The following is a 13,426-nucleotide window of genomic DNA, read 5'->3' as shown; positions in this document are numbered from 1 at the left end:
TTCAGGAAAAATTTACGGAATTGGTTTTCGAGTTTTGGAACTCGAGATATGATTTTTAAAGTAACTGTGATGCAATTAGCCAGCTTGTCTAGAAATTTTAAAATGAACTGTGTAAGTAAATGAATTAAGTCCGTTAACACCTCGTGTTCGACTCCGGCAACGGTCTCAGGTACGGGGCGTTACAATTTTATTGGTATCAGAGCTACGGTTTAGTCAATTCTAGGACTACCATAATACGTTCGGGTTTAGCTATACATGCCATTATGTGTTTATTGATAGTGTGGTAATTTCTGACAGTTAAAAATGTGTTTACTTATAGTAATGGATCTCGATCCCAACCGAGCGGTAGCTGGTGATGTTGAGAGTGTAGCGCCTGCTCCCGCGCAAGAGACAGCGCCGGCGGACTCTCAACCTATTGCTAGTTATCAGAATGATGAAGCTAGACAGGCTTTTTATAGCGTAATGAATGAGTGGTTCAATCAGTACATTCGAACTAATACGGCTGTTCCACAACCCCCATTCCCGACCAATACAACCCCAAGACTGCGATACCTCCCAGAATCGACGAGATAAGGTTAAATAAGCCCCCAGTTGACTGAATCCGAAAACACGAGGCTACTGAATTTAAGGCTACAGACAGCGATGATGCCGAGCAAGCTGAATTTTGGTTGGACAACACTATTCGGGTACTTAATAAACTATCTTGCACACCTGATGAATGCCTTAAGTGTACTATCTCTTTGCTACGAGATTCTGCCTATTATTGGTGGAATACGTTGATTTCTGTTGTGCCTAGAGAGCAAGTAACTTGGGAGTTTTTCCAAACCGAGTTTCGAAAAAAGTATATCAGCCAGAGATTCATTGATCAAAAACGGAAAGAATTTCTTGAACTTAAACAAGGTTCCATGTCGGTTCATCGATTATGAACGAAAGTTTGTAAGGCTTAGCCAAGACGCCGAGAATGCATTTCCTCGAAGCCGTAATGTGCAAACGTTTCGAAGATGGACTGAACAAAGATATAAAACTGTGTGTTGGCATTTTAGAAATCAGAGAATTTGTGGTACTTGTCGAGCGAGCTTGCAAAGTCGAAGAGCTCAGTAAGGAGAAAAGAAAAGCTGATATAGGAGCAAAGGAGTTTCGTAAGAGATCTTCGGGGAAGCCCTTTCAACATTCATCGAAGAAATTTAGAGATGATTTAGGCCGATCTAAAGACACTTGGGCTTTTCTAGACGAGATCGTGATCGACCCCCGTGAGTACACGAGTCACTACATTGCGGTGTTGGAAATGATCGTTGAGACGAACAGAGTGCCGATTGTGGTAAATGGCATTCGGGAGTTGTAGATTCCATGACCGCTCTGTTATAAGTGCGGATCAGTGACCACTTTATTAAAGATTGCCCGAGACCGTCGAGCAGAATGTAAATCGAGTGGGAAACCAGGTGCTACTACTGCTCGAGGTAGACCATCTAAAAATGCGGGGAATGCTAGTGGTGGTCAGAGAGGATCTAGAGATGTTACCACCAGATCTGAAGCTCGTGCTCCTACTAGAGCTTATGCTATACGTGCACGCGAGGATGCTTCTTCGCCTGATGTTATTACCGGTACTTTCACTCTCTTTGATACTAATGTGATTGCATTGATTGACCCTAGTTCTACTCATTCTTATATATGTGAGACTTTAGTATCCAGTAAGACTTTACCTGTTGAGTCTACTGAGTTCGTTATTAGAGTGTCGAATCCCTTGGGTCATTATGTGCTTGTTGATAAGGTGTGTAAGAAATGTCCCCTAGTAATTCGAGGTTCCTGTTTTCCAGCAGACTTGATGCTTTTACCGTTTGATGAATTTGATATTATTCTCGGTTTGGATTGGTTGACCGTGCATGATGCGGTTGTGAATTGCAAAAGCAAGACTATTGATTTGAAGTGTGCAAATAATGAGATAATCCGAGTTGAGTCTGCTGTCTTGAATGGATTGCCAACAATAATATCCTCGATGTTAGCTCAAAAATATGTGAGAAAGGGGTGTGAAGCGTATCTTGCATACGTACTTGATAATGAAGAATCAGGAAAGAAACTTGAGTCGGTACCAGTGGTTTGTGAATATCCGGATGTTTTTCCCAAAGAATTACCAGGGTTACCACCTGTTCGGGAGGTAGAGTTTGGCATCGAACTTGTACCTGGGACTACACCGATTTCGATAGCTCCGTACCGTATGGCACCAACGGAATTAAAGGAATTGAAAGCTCAGTTGCAAGAGTTGACGGATAGAGGTTTCGCTCGACCAAGTTTCTCACCTTGGGGTGCACCAGTATTGTTTGTGAAAAAGAAGGACAGAACCATGAGGTTGTGCATCGACTATCGTCAGCTGAATAAAGTGACAAGAAAGAATAAATATCCGTTACCGTGTATTGATGATTTGTTTGATCAACTAAAGGGAGCCTCAGTGTTTTCAAAGATAGGTTTGAGGTCGGGCTATTATCAATTGCGAATTCGGGATTCAGATATACCCAAAACTGCTTTCAGAACAAGATACGGTCACTACGAGTTCTTAGTGATGCCGTTTGGGCTCACTAATGCCCCTGCGGTATTTATGGATTTGATGAATTGGATCTTCAAATCGTTTTTGGATCGGTTTGTAGTTGTGTTTATCGATGATATTTTGGTCTATTCAAGAAATGAAACCGATCATGCTGAACACCTGGGATTAGTGTTGCAGATTTTACGGGATAAGCAGTTATATGCTAAGTTCAGTAAGTGTGAGTTCTGGTTAAGAGAGGTTAGCTTCTTGAGTCATGTGGTATCTGCATCGGGTTTTTGAGTTGATCCGAGCAAAATTTCAGCCATACTTAACTAGAAGCCCCCGAGAAATATTACTGAGGTTCGGAGCTTTTTGGGACTTGCCAGTTACTACAGATGGTTTGTAAAGGGTTTCTCAATGATAGCCACACCAATGACAAAGCTACTTCAGAACGATGTTAAGTTCGAATGGTTAGAAAAATGTCAGAAAAGTTTTGATCAACTAAAAACTTACTTGACTGAAGCTCCAGTGCTAGTGCAGCCTGAATCAGGCAAAGAGTTTGTCATTTACAGTGACGCATCCTTACTTGGGTTAGGTTGTGTTTTGATGCAAGAAGGTCGAGTTGTAGCGTATGCGTCGAGGCAATTGAAGCCACATGAGAAAAATTATCCAACCCATGATCTCGAATTAGCTGCCATCGTATTCACTTTGAAAATATGGAGACACTACTTATTTGGTGAGAAGTGCCATGTATTTTCGGATCACAAAAGTCTCAAATATTTGATGACTCAAAGAGATTTGAATCTGCGACAAAGACGTTGGCTCGGGTTGTTAAAATATTATGAGCTTGTCATTGACTATCACCCGGGAAAGGCTAATGTGGTTGCGGATGCCTTAAGTCGTAAATCACTGTTTGCTTTACGAGCGATGAATGTACATTTGTCGGTTCTATCCGATAATGTGTTAGTAGCAGAAATAAAGGCCAAACCATTGTTGATTCATCAAATTCGTGAAGCTCAGAAAGTCGATGATGAATTGGTTGCAAAACGGGCTGAATGTGTTTCGAATAAGGAATCAGAGTTTCAAATTGATGATGATGATTGTTTGAGGTTCAGAAGTCGTTTGTGTGTTCCAAGAAATTCAGAACTTATTTCAACAATTCTGAACGAAGCTCATTGTAGCCGAATGTCAATTCACCCGGGGAGTACGAAAATGTACAACGATCTGAGACGTCAGTTTTGGTGGCATGGTATGAAACGAGAAATTTTTGATTTTGTTTCGAAGTGTTTAATATGTCAACATGTAACACCCCAAACCCGTGACCATCACTGGATTTGAACACGTGGTGTTACCGGGCTTACTTCCTTTTTTTTCTCTCTTGACAATAATTAATTTCAGTTCCAGGCAGGCTAGCTAACTGCGTCACTGTCACCTTAAAAATCATATCTCGAGTTCCAGAACCCAAAAATCAGTTCTGTAAATTTTCCCTGAAACTAGACTCATATATCCATCCCTGGACTTATTTCTAGAATTTTTGGTCGGGTCAATTGGTACATTTTATTAGTTAAAGTCACCCATGTTACAGGGGTCGACTACACTGACCTTCGCGCGTTACAACTTGAATATCTCTCTGTACAGGGATTTAATACTGGTGTCGTTTGTTTCTAATGAAACTAGACTCAAAATGGAATCTGAAAATATAAGGCATGACTTCTAATTCTTTCTGGATAATTTATAGTAAATTTTCAAAGTCGCGACAGGGGACCCAGAAACCGTTCTGGCCCTGTCTCACGAGAACTTTAATATCTCTCCGTATACTGCTCATATGGTCGTTTCGTTTCATCCATATAAAAATAGATTCATCTAGGTTCAATTTCATAATTTATTCACTATTTAATTCTACTTCTACTATTTTTAGTGATTTTTCAATCTCACCTCACTGCTGCTGTCTGCAACAGTTACTGCAGTAGACTATGCCAATTTCATGAATCTTTCCTTGGCCTTAATCATCCATCATACATGACACAAATTATGGTAACCTTATCAAAATTAAAGTTTCTAAGACTCGTGGCTATAGGTTCTAGCATTTCACTCGACGACCACATAGGCCATTTTCACATGGCTTAAAGTTTACAACCCACAGTTCAACAAAACATAATAGCCTATACATGCCAATTGTTCTCCTAGTTCAACTACGAAGACAATACCAAAAGGTTTCCAGCCGGTGTGATGACTTCAACGATGGTTCCGAGCAGAGACCTAAAATGGGTGACAAGAAAACACCGAGTGAGTTTATAACTCAGTAAGTCATAAGCATTCATCAACCATCCATTAATAAAGTTTTCGCAACATCAAACAATAAACGAGGCTAGGTACTTCATCCATATCGAAACTATACCATAATTCCTCGGACCTTTCGGTTCAATCTCATACCAAGTCATACATCCACATTTCATATTCTATACAATAGGATATTTGAGGCATTTTTACACACCAATTCATTCGCACCACAATCATACAATTGCAATCATCACATAGATTTCAAGCTTACCAAACTCAACCCCGAGCATGAACGTATTGCCTATTCGTCATGAGCTCAAGGTACTTACCCGATCCGCTGTCCGGGATTAACTCGATAATGTCACACACTCAGTGCCAATTGTAATACAAGAGCAGTGAATCCGCACACTTAGTGCTATATATTTTCAGCTCACACACTTAGTGCTATATAATTTTCAGCTCGCACACTTAGTGCTATATATTTTCAGCTCGCACACTTAGTGCTATATAATTTTCAGCTCGCACACTTAGTGCTGTACAATTTTAAACCCGCACACTTAGTGCCGATCTTGTCACCGTGTCCATTTATACCCGCACACTTAGTGCCGAGACCAATACCTTATGCATTTTGCTGCCTTTATACATTCAACAATGGCATCATTCCATACACATACATTTCCATTTACACATCAACTCATTTAAACACAATTGTGTATATATTATGGTCATTTACATCAACACCAAATATATGCTTAATGACTTACCTTGTGTTGGGTAAAACAGTCCAAGGCGGCTACTCGATGACCTTCGTCTTTCCCTTGCTTGATTCTCCTTCTTTAACTCCTTGAGCTTAATCAATAAATTAACTAGTTTAACCATCTTGCTAACCATTCATAATTCAATTACACATGCATATGTATGTTTGTATATTCGGCAACCATCCTCACTTATTACCCAATTAGTCAATTATCTAAGCCAAGATAAGGCTTCAATATGGTTGCCTCTAACCGAAAACATGCACACCAATCTACTTCATTTGGCCGATTATGCATGTCTATGTTGAGGCCAATTTTACACTTAATACCACACACAAAAAAAATAGCATGCATTTACTAACTAACGCATTACATTTTGTAGCTCAATGCACATCTCTCATTTACTACATAACCGAAAACATCATCACAAGCAAATATACACCTTCAAATAGTATATATGTCATACCAATTCATCATGTGCAAACACATATACATGTAGGTGCAAGGGCCGAATCTTAAGTTGTTTATATCCAAATATAAACACATATCCAAAGCTCAAATCTTACCTACCATGCAACATGCATGAATCATACTTGTGGATATACCATGACCGAATACATCACAACACCATCATTTTGGTCATGATTAAGCAAAGAACTTAATGTCTTACTTCCAAAAAATACTAAAAAGAAAGTCCAAGAGCCATCAATCCCCCATCACATATGCCATTAACAAGCTTCATATTTAACATGCAATGGCATTAACACAAAATCAACCTTGGCTAAATACCATTTTCATGGCATAACAAGGATTTGAACCATGGCTAACATGCACATCAAGTAAGCAACCAAAACAAGCATGAATCTCATGACACCACCTCAAACATACCTTAATATTGATGCAAGTATAGCCACATCTCCTTCTAGTTCTCTTCTAAACCAAGCATGAAGCAAAAATCCTCCCCCTTTTTCCTTAGTATTTTCGGCCAAGAAGTGAAAAATGGATGAACAAAAAAATTTCTCCTTTCTTTTTCCTCTACTCACGGCAACAAGGGGGCATCCATGCTCATCTTTCTTTTTTTTTTTGTTCATTTTTTTATGCTAATTTTATTATATTCCTTCATACATAACTCACTAACCAAACATGTTGGAAACATGTTTTCCTTGCCCATCATACCCACCTTGGTCGGCCACTATAGTCAAATTTGGGAAATTTGACATGCAAGGACAACATTTCCTAGTATGCATCAATAGGCCACTTCAACATTTGCCTATCTCATTTCTAAGTTTTCTCACACAAGTCCTTTCTAGTGAAATTCACCTTTATAACACTAAATCAAATCATCAAAAATGTCACACACAATTTAACACATATCATAGGCATCACAATAAATTTTAAATTATTTTTATGCCTCGGTTTTGTGGTCCCGAAATCACATCCCGTCTAGGGTCAATTTTGGGCTGTCACACAACAAGTGAAAGCGGAACATCAAGTGCCTACAGGTTTACTTCAGCCGATCATGATACCTGAATGGAAATGGGATCGAGTCACGATGGATTTTGTATCTTGGTTGCCATTGTCGGCAAGTAAGAAAGACGCGATTTGGGTTGTTGTTGATAGACTGACAAAGTCAGCTCATTTTATTCCTGTACGTACAGATTATTCCCTTGACAATCTAGCTGAAATGTATGTATCTCAGATTGTAAGGTTACATGGAGTACCTATTTCCATTGTGTCAGTTAGAGATCCGAGATTCACATCACGATTTTGGAAGAAACTGCAAGAAGCTTTGGGTACCAAGTTGCACTTTAGCACCGCTTTTCATCCTCAGACTGATGGCCAATCTGAACGGATAATTCAGATACTCGAAGATATGTTGAGGTGTTGCATTCTTGAGTTTGGTGGTTCATGGGAACGATATTTACCTTTGATTGAATTCGCTTACAACAATAGTTTTCAATCAAGTCTTAAGATGGCACCTTACGAGGCTTTGTACGGTCATAAATTTCGTACACCATTGTTTTGGACCGAGCTCGGTGAAAGTAAAATTTTCGGAGTTGATTTGATTAAAGATGCTGAGCAGAAGGTAAAGATAATTCGTGAAAGTCTGAAGGCAGCATCAGATCGTCAGAAGTCGTACGCGGATTTAAAACGAAGAGATATTGAGTATCAGGTGGGAGACAAAGTGTTTCTTAAAGTTTCACCTTGGAAAAAGATACTCAAATTTGGCCGTAAGGGCAAACTGAGTCCGAGGTTCATAGGGCCGTATGAAATATCCGAACGAGTTGGCCCAGTGGAATATAGATTGATTTTACCCTCTGATCTCGAAAGGATTCACAACGTTTTTCATGTTTCGATGCTTCGACGTTACAGGTCTGATCCTTCGCACATAATTAATCCCTCCGAGGTTGAAATTCAATCCGATATGAGTTATGAAGAAGAACCAATTCGTATCCTAGCTTGTGAAGTGAAAGAATTACGAAATAAAAAGGTTCCTTTAGTAAAAGTGTTATGGCACAAGCACGGGATGGAAGAAGCTACTTGGGAACCCGAGAATTCTATGAAAGAACGATACCCAAATCTATTTACCGGTAAGATTTTCGGGGATGAAAATTTCTTAAGTGGGGGAGAGTTGTAACAGCCCTAAATTGACCCCAGTCGAAAAGTGGTTTTGGGACCACTAAACCGAGTCACCGAAGTATTTGAATAGGATATTTATTGTCTAAAAAATGTGAATATGAATGTGTGAAAGTTTTAAGCTTCAATTTAGTCGATTGCATGTGAATTTAGTTAATAGGACTTATGTGTGACACTTTTGAAATGTGCTAGGTTAATCTATAAGGATCTATTAATGCATGTTATAAAAATGATGGGTTTGCATGTCAAATTAACCAAATCCTAGATGGTGGCCGGCCATGTTATGGACTAAAACATATAATAATTATTTGTTGATTAATATTTTAGTGTTAAAAATAAAATATGGATAATAAAAGAATGTTGAATTAGTGGGAGGAGAAACCAAAGTTTCTCCATCTTTGCTCCTCATTGCCGTAACTAGAAGAGAAAGAGCTTGGAGAAATTCGGCTATGGTGGTTCTCTAGATTAAGGTAAGTTCAATGATGATTCATGGATTTTTTAACATTTTTGAGTTTGTCATTAAGTTCTTTGCTTAACCCATGACCAAATTGGAATGGTGTGGTGTCTTGAGCCTTCGGCCATGGTAGAAAATGGAAGAGATAAATGGTTGTTTTCATGTTTAATGACTAAGTCGCAAGTGGTTGTTAATTGTATGTAGTTTGAATAAATGAACAATAATAATAATAAAACATCTAGTGAATTGGTGTAATTGCCGAATTTGAACTATGAAGTTATTGAGTAAGGTTTGTATATTAAATGATAGAATAGAGTCAATGCTTGGAATGTGATATGTATGAATTATAAGTTAGATTAAAGGTTGTTATATTGCCTTATCATTTTCGGAAGTGTGCTTTGTCAAAGAAATTGAGGGTTGATGTTTAAATGATGTAAGTATAGGTATATTCGGCTTGTAGTTTTATAGATGTAATATGAGTGTAGGTCGGAATGATGTTTAAGTACGAATGTATTTGGATGATTAGTTAAAATTCTACCTATTTTATGGTTGGAATATAGGTTTTGTATGAGTTAAGTTTCGGTTAAGGTGGATTGTTTTAATGTCATTAGCATACTAAGTGTGAAGCTTTGTAATGATACATGTGATGGTGGATTGATTAAGGGTTTTATAAGGAAATTATGCCATAGCCGAATGTGTCTTGAAGAAGATGTCATATGTGCTTATTATAGATATATGAGTATTCGGCTAATGAATTAGAATTGATGTAGTATGAGTTAGCAATGTTCTTGCCGAATGTGTGTTTAATAATCAAGGAGTTGTTATTGAATGTTTAAATAAATTGGATAAGGTTTAATATGACTAAACTTGTTTAACATAGCTCAAGAGCATAAAGGGGCAACATCGGATAGAGGAAAAGCTAAAGTCACGGAATAGCTAAACTGAGATTTGTTTAGAAGGATATAAGGTAAGTCTTTGAGTAATGGAACTTAGTTTATGATTTGATTTAAGTCATGACATATAAGCATAACAAATAAACGGTGACATATTGATTCTACTTGAATTATATATTGAGATGATTAATTTATACTTATGACGGGTAGCCGAATGTGTATAGAGATCATGTTATAAAGCCAATCAAAATCATGCTCTTTGTATGTGGCTATTGAGCCGAAATTGGTAAGGTTTGATAAGTGTCTTGTGTTTGAGCTTTAGTAATGAAAATGAAATATGGATGTGTCATGATTTATTGATATATGTGCATGATTATTCGAATGATATCCGGGCTAAGTCCCGAAGGCATTTGTGCTAGTGACTATATCCGGGCTAAGTCCCAAAGGCATTTGTGCTATTGACTATATCCGGGCTACGTCCCGAAGGCATTTGTGCGAGTTGCTATATCCGGCTAAATCCCGAAGGTACTTGGGTTTGGAAATGAGCGATCTTGCTGTAATAATTTCAATTAATACGCTCATAAAATCCAAACGATAAGGTATGTTCCGTATATGCATCGGAAAAGTTAATTCCTTTTTAGATAGTATTCGTTCTATTGATTAATAATTTCCGGCCTTTAGTTAGGTTTGATCCCCTGTGTATGAATATACTGTTTGAAGTGTGAAGTAAGTATGATTTTGGGAATATGCGTATATGCAACTATTCATTTAGTCATATGAACGCTATACTTTAGTCGTAAATAATTTCATTACTTGAACTTACTAAGCATTAAAATGCTTACTCTGTTACTTTGATTCTCTGTTTTATAGATTTTGTTCGTCAGCTATCGGACTCAGGAGTGTCAAAGTCGAAGTCATCCACACTATCTAAGCCACTTTTTGGTACTCTTTTAGTTCAATTTGAAAATGGCATGTATAGGGTTGACCCTTGTTGTTAATTAAGTACCCTTGGGTAATGTGTATTCGTATAGCCATGCGAAAATGGCTCGTATATTTCGAAGTATAACATTATGGTCTTGTGATATGGTTATTAAGTGGTGTGGAAATGTTTGGTAATGACTAGCCATTGGAATGGCCAATCATGGTTCTATTGGTGCTACGTACGTCATGGCTAATCGGGATTACCCTTGATAATAATGTATGTCAATTTACTATTTGATTCATGGAAAATTATGAAATAGGTAAAATTTACCTTAAAATAGATGCTGACAGCAGCAGTGACGTAAGTTGGAAAAATCACTAAAAATAGTAGGAATGGAATTAAATAGTGAATAAATTATGTAATCCAATCTTGATGAGTCTATTTTCATATGAAAGAAACGAAACGACCATATGAGCCGTATTTTATGAGATGTTTAAGTTTTCGTGAAACAGGGCCAGAGCGTTTTCTGAATCCCCTGTTCTGATTTTGAAAATTTTCCATAAATTAACCAGAGACAATTAGAAGTCATTCTTTATATGTATAGATTCCTTTTTGAGTCTAGTTTCATTAGAAACAAACGTCATAAGTATTGAAGCTCTTTACAGGGTGATATCCAAGTCGTAATGCATGAAGGTCAAAGTTGTCGAACCCTGAAACAGGGGAGGCTTTAACTAATAAACTGTACTAATTGGCTCGACCAAAAATTCTAGAAAAAAAATTTGTAGATGGAAATATGAGTCTAGTTTTAGGAAATATTTACGGAATCGGTTTTCGAGTTTTGGAACTCGAGATATGATTTTTAAAGTAACTGTGATGCAGTTAGCCAGCTTGTCTGGAAATTTTAAAATGAACTGTGTAAGTAAATGAATTAAGTCCGTTAACACCTCGTGTTCGATTCCGGCAACGGTCTCGGGTACGGGGCGTTACAGGAACACTCTAGGGCAAACCTTCTTATTGTAAGCTCGCATCATTCGCTTCTGATACACTTGTCCATGATGTATGGCTTTTAGTCTCTTTTCCTCGATCAAATTCAACTGATCATATCTGGATTGGACCCATTTGCTTCATCCAATTTTAATTCCGACAACACTCGGAGGGAGGGGATTTCAACCTCAATAGGCAAAATTGCCTCTATTCCATAAACCAATGAAAAAGGCATTGCCCCGATAGAAGTTCTGATAGATGTACAATAAGCAAAAAGAGCAAATGGTAATTTTTCATGCCAATCCCGATAAGTCTCAACCATTTTCCCCACAATCTTCTTTATATTTTTATTATTCGCCTCAACTGCACCATTCATCTTCGGGCGATATGGCGATGAGTTATGATACTTAATTCTGAACTGACTGCAGACCCCTGCTATCATGCTATTATTCAAATTCAACGCGTTGTCTGATATGATCCTTTCTGGCATGCCATATCGACATATAATCTCCTTCTTTAAGAACCTGCTAATTGTTGACTTCGTGACATTGGCGTATGAAGCAGCCTCTACCCATTTGGTGAAATAATCAATGACCACAAAAATGAACCGATGACCGTTAGAGGCTTTTGGCGAGATTGGCCCAATGACATCCATGCCCCACATTGAAAAAGGCCATGGGGAAGTCATAACATGAAGCGAGGAAGGAGGCACATGGATTTTATCCCCATAAATTTGGCACTTATGGCACTTCTTGGCATAACTGATGCAATCTCCCTCCATCGTAGACCAATAGTACCCAAATCTCATGATCTGCCTAGCTATTGTAAACCCATTGGCGTGTGTTCCACAAACACCTTCATGGACTTCTTCTAGGATTTTCTTTGCTTCCACAGCGTCAACGCACATTAACAATATCTGATCCTTCCTCTTTTTATACAGGATCTCTCCATCTAAGATATAATCATTAGCGAGCATTCTTAACATTCTCTTGTCATTTTCAGTGGCCTGATCGGGGTATTCACGATTCATCACATATCGCAGAATGTCATGATACCAAGGATGGTTATCTCTCTCCTCTTCTTCGTCTATATTGCAGCAATGAGCTGGAGCATCACAAATACTCATCTGAATTGGCTTCATATCATCTTGTTTATTTATTCTGATCATAGAAGCTAATGTAGCCAGGGCATCAGCCATCTGATTCTCATCACGTGGGAGATAAAAGAAAGTGACGTCATCAAACTGCTCAATTAATTCCAAAACTAACTTTTGATAACTGATCAATTTGGGACTCTCGTCTCCCATTCCCCTTTGAGCTGATAGATCACCAATGCAGAGTCTCCATATACCTCTAGCACTTTGATTTTACGATCTATGGCCGCACGAATTCCCATGATACATGCCTATACTCTGCCATATTATTTGTGCAGTCAAAATCCAACCTGCAAGTAAATGGATAATGATCTCCATTTGGGGATATCAGAACTGCCCCAATTCCATTGCCAACTGCATTTGATTTTCCATCAAAATTCAGTTTCCAAGAAGAATTTTCGGATGTGTCTTCCTCGGTAGTTTCCACATGCATTAAATCTTCATTGGAAAAATCAAAGTTTAGAGGCTCATAAACTTTTAGGGCTCTACTGGCCATAAAATCTACTATGGCACTTCCTTTAATGGCCTTCTGGTTCACGTAGACTATGTTAAACTCAAAAAGCAGAATTTGCCATTGGGCCATCCTTCCACTCAACACAGTTGATTCCATCATGTACCTTAAAGGATCTAGCTTCGAAATTAACCACGTCGTATGGTACAACATGTACTGTCTTAATCTCTGAGTGGTCCAAACTAAAGCGCAACATAAATTTTCAATTGACGAGTATCTCATTTCACACTCAGTGAATTTTTTACTAAGGTAATATATCGCCTTTTCCTTCCTTCCGGTCTCATCATGTTGGCCAAGCACACATCCCATTGAACTGTCA

This window comes from Gossypium arboreum, chromosome 6, assembly GCF_025698485.1.
Source record: "Gossypium arboreum isolate Shixiya-1 chromosome 6, ASM2569848v2, whole genome shotgun sequence".
Lineage (NCBI taxonomy): Eukaryota > Viridiplantae > Streptophyta > Magnoliopsida > Malvales > Malvaceae > Gossypium > Gossypium arboreum.
This window is presented reverse-complemented; position numbering follows the sequence as displayed.